Source organism: Coffea eugenioides, chromosome 8 (assembly GCF_003713205.1).
Source record: "Coffea eugenioides isolate CCC68of chromosome 8, Ceug_1.0, whole genome shotgun sequence".
NCBI lineage: Eukaryota > Viridiplantae > Streptophyta > Magnoliopsida > Gentianales > Rubiaceae > Coffea > Coffea eugenioides.
In genome coordinates, this window is record NC_040042.1 from 29,914,922 (window position 1) to 29,928,958 (window position 14,037).

The window sequence follows — 14,037 nt, forward strand, 5'->3', positions numbered from 1 at the left end:
GGAACCCCTTTTTTCCAACCTTGAGCTTGGATCTTTTCTAATGCATGTAGCTCATGGCATTATGGATTCAAACAAACATTAAACAAGGTCCGAAAAACTAAATAATCGCACAAAAATGAAGATCTAAACTCCTTGAACATGAACTTCCATCAATATACTCAAATCCTTTGCATTAATGTCAAATCAAATAGGAAAAAGTTGTGAAAATATTTGAGGATGATTTTGGACTAGATTGAAACCAAAAAAACGTGAATGGAAGAAGATTTGTTGAAACTTCAAGCGTGCACTAGTGAAGACGAAGCAGCAACTTTAGAGCTAAATTCGAGAGGTTTCTGGACGTTATTTCCAAAAAATTTCTAAACAAAACTTTCTCTACTAAATTCCTAGATTTTGCAAAAATTGAAAGCTCCTCAAATGAAGCTGTATCAAAGGAGAAAATCCGGTCGCAACAGAGCTAAACAATCAGCATTTTTTGTGAAAACATTTCCAAAAATTTTTCTTTTTCCCTCTCGATTTTCCTTTCTTTTCTTCTGTTTCTTTTTTCTGCTGTTTCCTCTCACTCCTCCTTACTCCTAGAAACGTCTTTCTTCCCTTTTAAATGAAACTAACCCGCAAAACCTTCATATCAATGGTGAAGATGAGACTGGTTTTTGCTGGCTCATTTTGATCTGTTTGATAGCCTTTTTTCTAGAGATTTCCTGATGATTCCTGCAAGGATAGGGTGACTCTTTACACCTCTATGCTTGGGGGAAAAGAAAGGGAAGAAAAATTCGATTTTGATACTCCAAAAACTTGCCACCTTCTGTTCTGTTTTCTGTTATTTTGGTGAGGAAGATGAAGCGCATGTGCGGGTTTATTTTTTGAAATTACATTTTCAGTTTCGTTTTCTTTCTTTTTCTTTATTTTCCTAAAAAAACCAGCCAAACAAAACTTAAAATAAGAATAAAAAGTAAAAAAAAAAAATCAAAATTTTAGTGTCTACAGTTTGCCCCTCTTTGTCTGACATTTGAATCAAAACTTAGACATCAAATTACTTACCTGTCTCCTTTGATTGCCACTGAATCAAAACAAACAAGTGGGAATTCAAACAAGATTGAAATATGCATGAATTTATTTACATCTTCCATCGTATCAGATATAGTATAAATATGAGGTTAAACGAAATTCATGTTGGAAACAAAATGAAATGAAGAAAATCACAAAAAGCCAATAAATAGAATAAATAATAAGAGAATAGCTGTATTGGATTGCGAGTTGATATTTATTGGTGGGATTTAACCCAATTCCAAACAACCAATGAAAAATTTGAAAAATCATTTTGAAATTAGATTGATTGGTGGGTTCCAATCCAAATCTAAATAATTAATGGAAACCTAATAGATTGATAGAATAAAATTCAAACCCAATTAAATAACAGATTGTTGGGATAAAATCTAAACCCAATTAAATGACGGATTGGTGAGATAAAAACCCAATCTCAATTAAATAACAAATTAGTGGGATAAAAGACGAACCCAATTAAATAATAGATTGATCAAATAACACATTGGTGGAATAAAATCTGAATCTAATTAAATAATAGATTGGTGGAATAAAACTCGAATCCAATAAATAATAAATTGGTGAGATAAAAATCTGAACCCAATTAAATAGCAGATTAATGGGATAAAACCCAAACTCCAATTAAATAATAGATTGGTGGGATAAAATTTGACCCCAATTAAATGACAAATTGGTGTGATAAAACTCAAATCCAATTAAATAACATATTGATGGGATAAAATTTGACCCCAATTAAATGATAGATTGATGAGATAAAACTCAAATCCAATTAAATAACAGATTGATGGAATAAAAACTCAAACCTAATTAAATAACAGATTGATGGGATAGAACATTGACTTAATTAAATAAAATATTTGTGAGATAAAAATTTGAATTCAATTAAATAACAGATTGGTGGGATAAAAATTCAAATTCAATTAAATAACAGATTGTTGGGATAAAATTCGAGTCCAATTAAATAACAAGAGAAACGAAAATACGTCCCAGACCGAGATTATTGGTGGAATAAGACTCAAACCTAGACGACTAGTGAAAAAAATAAAACTGCGAATTACTAATCTTGAGGAAGCGAGTTTCCAATGTTCATGCCACTGGATTGGAAGAACAAAAAACTAAAAAAAAATACTTCCAAAAGAGTTGAAATGCAATGTGGAGCCTAGGTTAATTGAAATGCAAGGTTTGGAGTGCTTTTATGATTTTTTCTAAGCAAATATTGAGCATATTGATAGAATCCGATATCATCCTTACAAAATTTTGCCCTGGTGTAGATCGGATTCAGTTAAAACAAGTGTTGTTCTTTTCCTCCTTTCAAAAAGGTATAACTAATGGTCACATAATCTAGCCTGCAAAAGAAAGCAAAAACAACTACGATGAAATATAACGCTACCATTGTGCAATCCCTCGAATTTTGAGAGCCATGTAAACATGAGCTTTTAGATGTTCAGAAACTACCTCATTTTAGAACTGTTCTGTAGCCTATTTTGGATCTTCTAGTATTTGTACTATTCAACCATACTATATATCATGAAACATACTCATTTATACATCTTTTACGATAAATTATGGGGATTGTCTCTTGACAAAATTCAATGAAAAATATAAAGATATATGAAACCTATAAACAACGTTATTTCATGCAATGACACAAAATAGAGTAAAAATGACATTCAATAAGAAAAAAACTTTTATTGAGTTTACAAAAAATGATTTAGAGATTCTAAATGAATCGGATACAAATCTTGATGGGCCACCTTTGAAGAGGAAAGAAACCACATTTAACACTTTTTGAAATCATCCTCCTGGAATCCAGTGTTGCCAAAAGAATAACAATATGGAGAGAAACTCAAATAAATATAGTTACTAGCTATTCAATTCTCAACCTTTTGCTTTGTATTCATGACTCTTTATGTGTTTCAAAACACTATTTGAGCGCCCTTTCAAGTTTTCACTAAGATTACCCTCACCCATTTTTATATTTTTCTTTTTCTTCTCTTTTTTCTTTTTCTTTTTTACTTTCCTTTTTTGTCTCTCTTTTTTTGTTTCTTCTTTTTTTTTTTTGAAAAAGGCGCCCTTTCGAGTTTTCATCTAACGAACCACTTTAATTTACAGCCTCAATTCAATTTAGAAATATGTTTTAAAATTGATAACATCCGTGAGACAATCCTTCCTTTGCAAAATTAGTAAAGATGTATTTATAGCATTTGTCATTTGATTAAAAGTTTTTTTGTTAGAAATATTGCAAAAGGCAGAGGTCGGGAGCTTTTAATTTTCATAATGGGGTCAGATAGAGATGTTAAGAAAGGTTAAGGTTTGAAAGCAGATCTTTTAAGGGGGTTTAAAATGATTTTGAAATCGCATTTGTTAGAACTTGCCCCAATTTAGGGCTACTAAAACTAAAAAACTAAAATTTCCCTAGTTTAGTTTTGACTGCGCTTTCTCCTATCTTTCCTTTATCTTGTATTTTTCTTTTCTCTTTTTTTCTTCTTCTCCTTTTTATAAAAAAAATATATAGAAAATAAAAATTGCTCCAATATGAGGTTTGTGATCCTTAAGGACTACCAAACGAAAAGAGTAGATCATTTTGAAAGTTCAAAAGGAAAAATTAGGTGTTTAAGTGGAAAGGAAGAAAACCCGCCTCTTAATCTATCATATTCAGTAGTTCTAAGAGAAAAATTACATAATCAGATGAAAAATCTTTTATGTATGTTTGAATTGACTGATTGAAGAAAAACTTGTCTGTTAATCTCCATGAGAATAAGCACTCATCCAAACAATACCTTCTTAATAATGAAGGGTTCCTGCCAATTTGGGGCAAATTTTTCTTTCGTTTGATCTCGAATTGAAAGAATTCGCTTCAAGATCTTGTCTCTTTTCTCGAATAGTCGAGATTTGACTTTCTTATTGCAAGTACAAGTCATTCACTTTTGATAACATTGGGCATGACACACAGCATTTAACCGCTTTTTATCAATCAGCGATAACTAACTGCTCATGACGCTGGTTAATCCATTCAATTTCCTCTAACTGGATTTTCATTAGAATGCATAAGGATGGAATCTCAACTTTTGCAGGTAATACCACTTTCATTCCATACATGAGAGAATAAGATGTTGCTCTAGTGGAGGTCTTGATTGCAGTTCTATGCACCATTGACACATAAGATAATTTTTCATGCCAATTTCGATATGTTTCAGTCATCTTGCAGATGATCTTCTTCAGATTTTTGTTTGTAATTTCCACAAGTCCATTCATCTGAGATTTATAGATAGCAAAATTTTGGTATCTAATTTTGAATTGTTCACATAGTTCATCTATCACGACATTATTAAGATTCTTTGCATTGTCAGTGATCAACATTTCTGGTACCCAAAAAGACAGATAATATGGCTCCTTAAAAAAATCTGCTACTACCTTCTTGGTTACATGCATGTAAGATATAGTCGTAACTCATTTGATAAAATACTCAATCGTCACTAGGATGAATCGATGTCCATTCGAAACAGGAGGATCAATAGCCTCAATTACGTCTATTTTCATATTGAGTATAGCTAAAGAGCAGTCATAATATGTAGTTCTATAGGAAAAGCGCGTATAACATTGCAGGCATTTGACATTTGATTCATTTTCTAATAAAATCTACACAGTCATACTCCATAGTGAGTCAAAACAATCCCATTCTCATGATCTTTTTATCCAATAAATATCCATTTATGTGTGATCCACATACACCACTATGCACTTCTTTCATCATATAATCAGCTTTCTCTTCATCAATGCATCTTAGAAGGTTCAAATAAGATGTTTTCTTATACAACACTTCTCCACTTAAAAAAAACTTTGAAGACATTCTTCACAAGAAATTTTTGGCAACTAAATTGGCATCTAGAGGATAGGATATTGTTTCTATGAATTCTTTAATATCACGATACCAAAGACGACAATCAGAATCCTTTTTCACAACCAAATAATGCACTGGTCTTTTCTGAAATTGAATATGTATAAACTTGATCACCAACTCATCCGAATGTTAAATCATTGAAGACAAGATAGTTAAAGCGTCATCGAAGACATTGCGAGTGCGAGAAATATGTTTGAACTCCGAGTGTGAGGAATATGCCTGAATTCCAAGTTTCTAAACTTATCAGCCAAATTGAGCAGATTACAATAATACAGCATAATTTTTGAAACTCGAATTACCCATTACTTGAGTGTTTAATGCATGAACAACACTATTAAATTCTTAATCTCCATTTTCAATGCCATCTTTAATCCAAAAATGCAAGATTCATGTTTAGCTGTATCGTTGGTATAGGAAATTGCAACTTAGCAACGACAGGGTAGTGCTTTCCTTCAAGTGATATAAGAACAGCTTCGATCCAATTCCAAAAGAATTCGAAACTCCGTCAAAGAATAATCTCCATCTAGGGCATTATTCACTCATATCTTCCATTATACTAACAAATAAGATTTTCTCATCAAAAAAATAAGTATGTAATGATTGGTAATCATTCTCCCTCAATTTTTCAACCAAATGATCAATTATGACCTGCTCCTTGATTGCCTTTTGGATTATGAAAATAATATCAAATTTAGAAAGAATCATTTGCCATTTAGCCATACACTCTATCGGCATAGGCTTTCCTAATAAATATTTCAAATGATAGGAACGGAAAATGAGATAAGTAGTGTGATTAAGCAAATAGTACCTCAACTTTTGCGCTATCTAAAACAAAGCACAACTCCTCTCAAGAAAAGAATATTTGGCCTCATATGCTGTAAATTTCTTGTTGAGGTAATCAATGGCTTGTTCCTTCTTCTCAAAATCATTATGTTGTCTCAGAACACACCCTACGACTTCATCAAATATAGACAAATACATAATTAGAGGTCGCTCTGACTTAGGTGGCACTAAGATCAAATGGTTCAACAAAAAATTCTTGATTTTATCAAAAGCCTATTGACATTCTTCATTCCAATCATTGGTGTATTTTTCTTCAATAATTTGAACAAAGATTCATATGTAGAGGTCAATTGTACAATAAATCTGTCAATAAAATTGATCTTTTCCAAAAAACTTTTCACATCCTTCTGAATTTTCAAAACGGACATTTCTCGAATTATTTTGATCTTTGCAGGATCTATTTCTATTCCCTTTTTACTAACAATAAACCCTAATAATTTACTAGCAGGAGCCCCGAAAGCACATTTTGTAGGATTTAACTTCAACTTATATTTCCTCAACCTTTTAAATAATTTTTTAAAATCAACCAGATGATCTTCAATTTTCTTGAACTTGATTATAATATCATCCACATAAATCTCTATCTCCTTGTGAATCATATCATGAAATAAGGTGGTTGTGGTTCGTTGATAGGTAGCTCCAACATTTTTTAAATCAAAATGCATCACCCGATAACAGAATGTTTTTCAAGGAGTGATAAAAGCAGTTTTCTTTCTATCCTCTTCTGCTATTAGAATTTGATAATTTTTAACGAAACAGTTATCAAAGGATTCAATTTCATGTCTAGTAGTATTGTCCAAAAAGATGTGAACATCTGGTAGAGGAAAATCGTCTTTCGGATGAATCTTATTAAGATCCCTATAATCAACACATACTTGCACTTCTCCATACTTTTTCGAAACAGGTATTGAATTTAAAAGACATATAAGATAATGAGACACCACTATAATCTTGGCATTGAGTTGGTTCTCAATCTGTTCCTTTATTTTGAGATTCATATCTAGTTTAAACTTACGAGATTTCTTCTTTGTTGGCGAAAAATTTGGATTAGCTGGTAATCTGTGGACCATTACATCTGTAAAAATTTCAAACATATCATTATACGATCCTGCAAATACATCTTAAAATATAGTTAGAAATTCAATCATCTCCTTCCTCTGCTTTTTTTTTTTCAAATGAACACTGATTTTAATTTCTTTAACATCCGTCTTAGTGTCAATATTAATGATTTCTATTTCTCCTAGATTCGATTTGAATTTATCTTCATATTGTTCAAAAATCTTTGAAATAGACTCATATTTTTCTCACTATCACTCTCATTTTGAATTTTAAATTTCATAATTTCAAAGTCGTGAGAGACATTGAGATTGTAATCATCGAATTTTAGAAAGGTAATATCCAAAGGGTTAAAAGATTTTAGTGACCATCTGAAAATAAAAAAAATGCATAACCAAGTAGAAGATAATAGAAAGATAAACAGAGATTTTTTATTTTATTGAATTTAAAAAAATAGATAGAAAACTGAACAAGAACAACTACTTCACAAATAAAACTTTAGTTAAAAAACACATCCCTCTTAGAGTGATGCATTGGGAATGAAATTCATTTAAACAAAAACACATATTAAAATAATACTGAAAGAAAATAGACAACTAAATGACAAAAGTGTTTTTATCTAAGATATTATCTAGACATAGATTCTAACCAAAGACAATCTCCTAAATTTATCGAAATTTTCTTCGAGAGAGAAGATAATCAGCAGTTCAGTTTTACATAACTCTTTCGAAAATTATTGGAAACTTTAGACTTTTTGACGGTTCATCCTTGTAAGTAGCTCTGATGAACAACCGAGACAAACCCACCTCTACTTCATTGATTAGGTTCTCCTCATCTAATTCAGATAGCATTACCCCCAATGAACAAGAAAAGTTAGTGCAGGGGTGGAATACTCATGATAATTTGCTTTCCCTCTTTTTCTGCCCTCTTGCTAGTTTGCATCTCTCTTTTATCCTTAGCAGTCAGTTGAAATCCTAATCTAAATATATCTTTTTGTCTTGAAAGTTCTATCGACTCTAAGATTTCTTACAGATTTCGTCCAAGACCTTTGCCTACCTCATATTTTTTTTGGATTATCTCTTTGGCCAAAATAACATTAACTTCTAGCAGATTCGATTTCATTAACAACTTTTCTTTAAATATCCATCCCACTGAGATAATATCAGTAACATGATGAGGAAAAACTGAAGTCTTTCTACTATTTTTCCTTTTGATCCAAAATTAATGATCATGGTACAGTCATTTTCAACGAACACAGTGACTAGTTGATTGTTCACAACAAATTTTAATATCTGATGGAGAGTGGACGACACTGAATTAGAGGAGTGAATCCAAGATCGTCCAAACAAGAGATTGTATACACTTGAAAAGTTCATAACTTGACAAGTGACTTGAAATTGAACAGGTCCTATCTCCAGCACTAAGTCAAACTCGTCTATAGATTCCCTCCTTGCACAATCAAACCCTCTTACAATAGTTGTTGATACAAGAAATCTAGCATAAAAAAATCCTAACTTTGTAAGAGTATTCTATGAACAGATTTTTAAAACTAAACCATTATCCATCAAAATTTTGGGTAGGAACTTTCCATTACAATGTACTGTTATATACAATGGTCTATTATGTCCAATTCCTTTCGGAGTCGAATCATTATTAGAAAAAGTGATGTGATTAGAGATTAGAATATTTTCAATAACAGGGGGGAACTTCTCGACAGGAATGCTTTTAAGTACTTGAATTTCGCTCAAGATCTTAAACAATACCTCTCTATGTGGTTCGGAAGTCAAAAAAAAATCCAAAATAGAGGTTTGAGTGGGCATTTTATCCAACTGTTCTATAATCTTATACTTACTCCTCTTCAGTAGTTTTAAAAAATCCAATGCTTCCTTTTCAGTCACATGCGTTTTTGGTAGTGGAATACCCTCCTTGGCTCTTGTTTGAGTATATATTTGCCCACAACTTTTTCAGATTTGATAACGATAGTCACCTCTTTTTTCAACATCTCATTATCTCCAATCCATTTGGTGGGTTTGCTATAATTTCACAACACTTCATGTAAATTATGAACAGGCAATTACTTTGAAAATTCAAATACAATAGTCTCAAAAGGCGGCAAGTCTATAATGAAAAGTTCTTCAATGTCCCCAACTTCAGAGGTTCCTCTTCTAACATGAATGGCTTTTCAATTATCCCAACTATTTCAGTCTCATTTACAATGTATTGAATAGGTTCTTTAAACTTCTCATCAAGGGCAATATATTTTTTTTAATTAAATAGGGATGCCATCCCTTAATTTATTTATAACCGAAAAAGAGTACATCAAATTAGAGAGGGCCAAACCTGACCTCTGTTAAAGGAAAAGAAACATCTAATGATAAAAAATAAAACGCGCATATGAAGGAATTTTAAAGACATAACAGATCAATCCAAAGAAATCATCCACACGAAGGTGCCCCACATTTGTGTGACTGCGAGTGAGCATGGGGATTTGGTTTGAGATCTTGACGTGTTTGGATTGTTTTACCTTTTTTTGAAAGTTGTTTTTTCGCTTTCTTTGAAATCACTTGGGTAAATTACTCTTAAACTAGGCTCTGGTCTTGATCTTTGTGTTTTTCGCGTTGTGAATCGTCGTCTTCTTCTTCATTTTTGTTGTCATTGCATGTTATACTTGAACGAATAAAAGGAATTTGATGTGGTCGGGGAACTGTACCATGTAATTTTTCCCATTTAATCACAAGGGGTGGTACATCCTCAACCCCACGCAAGGCACCATAAAGAATTTCGGGCTCAGTGGTGTTGACCTTTTGATGATTATCATCTCCCAAATTCTGCTCCTCAAAAGCTTGGGACCCCTCACTTTTATTCCAATTAGAATTGTCGGTATTTTGAGTTCTCAATGAAGTATTGTCGGCCATTTGCTGCTGACCATCTCCCAATATTTGCTCCACTAAAATATGGGACCCCTCACAATCATTCCCATGGTCATGGGCTGCAATTTGATCGAATGGTCCCTCCCTTTCATTATCAGCAACGGACTTTGCTTTTGCAACAGTTTCGGCAGCTTCTGTTTGTCGTCCATCCTTGACAGCTTCTTCCTTGCAGCTCTCCCCTGGCACAACAGCCCCCTCTTTGGTGCGTATGGGCTCCACCATGCCCGGGCCAACTGCCACGTTCAGCTTCCCCAGCGCCAACTCTCCAGTATTCTGTTAAGACTAGAGCTAGAAGGAAGATAAGAAGGAGTAGTTGGGAACGGAGGGAGAATTTGGAAGAGAGAATATTATTCAAGTTTGAGAAAATGAGTCATACAAAATCCGTGCCTACTACTGCTAACCAACCCATCATATATAGGTGGTGCTTGCCTGCAGACAAATTGGTTTTGTCTGCATGCATGGGTAGTTACACCCTTTTAACGACTTCCCTACCGTCTGCATGCATGGTAGTTACACCCTTATTCTAACGAACGTAATGAATTACAATATTATCCCTCAGGCTCTTGACTGTTTACATTTTAGTCCCTGTGATCCATAACAATACTTCCCCCTTCACACAATCCTAGACTCTAGGATTGGATTCCAACTTAGAAAACTAAGCCCAAGTAGCGTAGACTCTAGGATGGGATTCCAAACTCAGGAAACTGAGCCTGCATCACTGTGATATCCTCCCAAGTTGCATCAGCTGCATCAAGATTTTCCCACTGGATTAATGCTTGCTCCACGTCTCTCCCATCTCGTTGCAGAGTCCTTCTAGCAAGGACAACTGCAGGAGTTATTTTGACCTCACCCTCCTCAGTGAGCGTGGGTGGTTGCGAGTGCACAACGGCTCCCTTTGCAGATGGCTTCAATAGGGAAACATGGAATACAGGGTGCACGGTTGATCCCTGAGGTAGCTCCAACCTATAAGCCACTGGTCCAATTTTTTCCAGCACCCTATAAGGCCCGTAGTATTTGGAAGAGAGCTTCAAATTCCTCCTTAAGGCAACGGACGTCTGTTTGTATGGTTGCAATTTGAGATACACTAGATCACCTACTTCAAATGATCTCTCACTCCTGTTTCTGTCAGCATACTGCTTCATCAGGTTTTGGGCTCTGAGTAAGTTTTCCTTCAGCAGTTGGTTCCAATTAACTCTTTCTGCCCACCAATCCTCTACCTCAGCTACTCTAGAGGACCTGTCTCTTAGACTCAACTGGGGTGGGGCATATCCGTACAAGGCCTGGAAGGGTGACATTCGCAGAGCTGTATGATGATTAGTATTATACCACCATTCTGCAGCAGTGAGGCACCTCTTCCATTTCTTGGGTTGTTGGAAGCACAAGCATCTTAGATACGTCTCCAAACACCTGTTCACTCTTTCGGTTTGACCATCAGTCTGAGGATGGTAACTGGTCGACAAATGCAGCTGGGTGCCCACTCTGTTGAATAGTTCTTGCCAAAATATGCTTGTAAACACCTTGTCCCTATCAGATACAATGCTTGACGGTAACCCGTGGAGCTTGTATATGTTGTCGAAGAACACCTGGGCTACTCCTTTGGCAGTGTAATGGTTGCTGATAGCGAAGAAATGTGCCACCTTAGTGAACCTGTCCACTATTACCAAGATCACATTACTCCCTTCTGATTTGGGCAGCCCCTCAATGAAATCCATTGCTATGTGTTGCCACGCTTGTTCCGGAATGTCCAATGGTTGTAACAGTCCCGGGTACTTGCAATGCTCCCCTTTACTGATCTTACAAGTTTCACATTGTTGGACAAAGTCCTCCACCTCCCTTTTCATGCCTGACCAGAAGAAGTACCCCTTCAGTCTCTGGTAAGTGCCCAAGTTTCCCGAATGACCCCCAATCCATGATTCATGCATACAAGAGATAAGCTGCTGTCTCAAAGTTCCTGTAGCTCCAATCAGTATCCTTCCCTTGTACTTGATGATTCCCTGCTGATAAGTGTGATCAGGTATGGCTTGGCCATCTATTGCCAGAGCCTGGAGAAGATCCTTAACCTTGGGGTCACCATTATAGCTCTCAATCACCTTCGTGAGCCACATTGGTCTGACTATAGATATAGCATGCACCCCCTTTGTACGCTCCACTCGTCTCTCCTCCCCTCTATCCTCCAATCCCTTCCTGGACAAGGCATCAGCCACCAAGTTCTCTTTTCCCTTTTTATAGTGAATTTCATAGTCCATCCCCATCAGTTTGGTGAGCCACTTTTGTTGGAGTGGGGTGGTGATCCTTTGCTCCAATAAGAACCTTAAACTGTAATGATCAGTTTTTATGATGAAATGGTTCCCAAGGAGATAGTGTCTCCATTTGGTCACGACAGAAATGAGTGAAAGTAGCTCCTTCTCATAAATGGATAAGGATTGGTTCTGAGGTCCCAACGCCTGGCTCATGAAGGCAATGGGATGTCCCTGTTGCATGAGCACAGCTCCAATAGCCTTACTGCTAGCGTCTGTCTCCAACACAAATGGTTTGATAAAATCTGGCAATGCCAACACAGGTGTGGAGCTCATGGCTTTTTTGAGCTCATTAAAGGCCAACATAGTCTCTGGTGTCCAGTTAAAGCTGTTCTTCTTCAAAAGGTCAGTCAAAGGTTTGGTGATCAAACCATAATTCCTCACAAACCTCCTGTAATAGCTCGTTAACCCCAGGAAGCTTCGAAGAGCCTTAACCGAAGTAGGGACAAGCCAGGAAAGCATGCTGTCAATTTTGGCAGGATCAGCAAGCACCCCTTCTCGGGTAACCACATGACCAAGATATTCTACTTGCGGCTGACCAAAGGAACATTTGGAGAGTTTGGCTAGGAGAGAGTGGTGTCTGAGTGTGTCGAGCACTATTTTCAAGTGTGTGAGGTGAGCTTCAGGGTCAGGGCTATAAATCAATATGTCATCAAAGAAAACAAGGACAAATTTCCTGATGTATGGTTCAAATATGGAGTTCATAAGTGCTTGGAAGGTGGCTGGTGCATTAGTAAGCCCAAAGGGCATTACAACAAATTCGTAAAGGCCTTGATGTGTCCTAAAGGCAGTTTTAGGTATGTCTTCTATACACATCCTGATCTGGTGGTAACCAGAACGGAGGTCAATTTTGGAGAAATATATGGCTCCGTAAAGTTCATCCAACAGATCATCTATAATAGGAATTGGGAACTTATCTTTGATGGTAAGGCTATTTAACTGTCTGTAATCAATGCAAAACCTCCAAGTCCCATCTTTTTTCTTGACCAGTAGAACGGGTGAGGCGAAAGGGCTGTGACTCGGTTTAATAATTCCACTGTGGAGCATGTCTTTCACTTGTTTCTCTATTTCAGTTTTCTGTGCGTAAGGGTATCTATAGGGTGGTATTTTAAAAGGCTTAGCATCAGGTTGGAGGGGTATTTGGTGATCATATGCTCTAGAAGGGGGCAACTGTTTAAGCTCTCCAAATACATCACTATAGTCAACAAGTAATTGGTCAATAGAAGTTTGTAATGTAGTTACCTGAGTGGAGTGGGAGCTGATCCTGTCGAATTGTTTAAGCAGCCTCCTCCTTCTGTTCCTAATCCTAACAGGTCCGGAATCTCCCCTACTCAAAGTGACTGCATCATCTCGGCTGTTTCCTTGTAGCACTACCCGTTCCCCCTCATAGTCAAAAGAGAGATTGAGCTCCTTGAAGTCAAAAGTGAGGGGGCTATACTTCTTCATCCAGTCCACGCCTAGAATGAGATCATATGGCTCCAGGTCTAGAATGAACGCAGCATGAGTGAAAGAATAGCCTTGTACGGTCCACCTCCATTCCGGGATCCAACTAGTACAGATGAGTTCCTTTCCATCAGCAATAGTGACTTTGAAGGGACTGTGAGCCTAAACATCCCCCAAAAATTTTTCTGCAGTGGCTCTCTTGATGAAACAGTGTGTGCTTCCCCCATCCAATAATATATTTATTCGACATCCACGGCTTTCCCCTTGCAATTTGATAGTGCCACTAGTCAGCATGTCGTCAGACAGGCTGTGAATAGTGAATTCTATGTCGGAGTCTGGCTTTTTTCCAGAAGTATGCATGCTGCGCTCCTCTTTTTTCCCACTATACTGAATGATCTCTTCTCCCTCACTCTCGCCCGAATCAACCTCCATCTCCTCGGTCAAGATCATGTGTATTCCCTTGTTTCTGCAAGTGTGGCCGGGGCCAAACTTGTCTCCACATTTG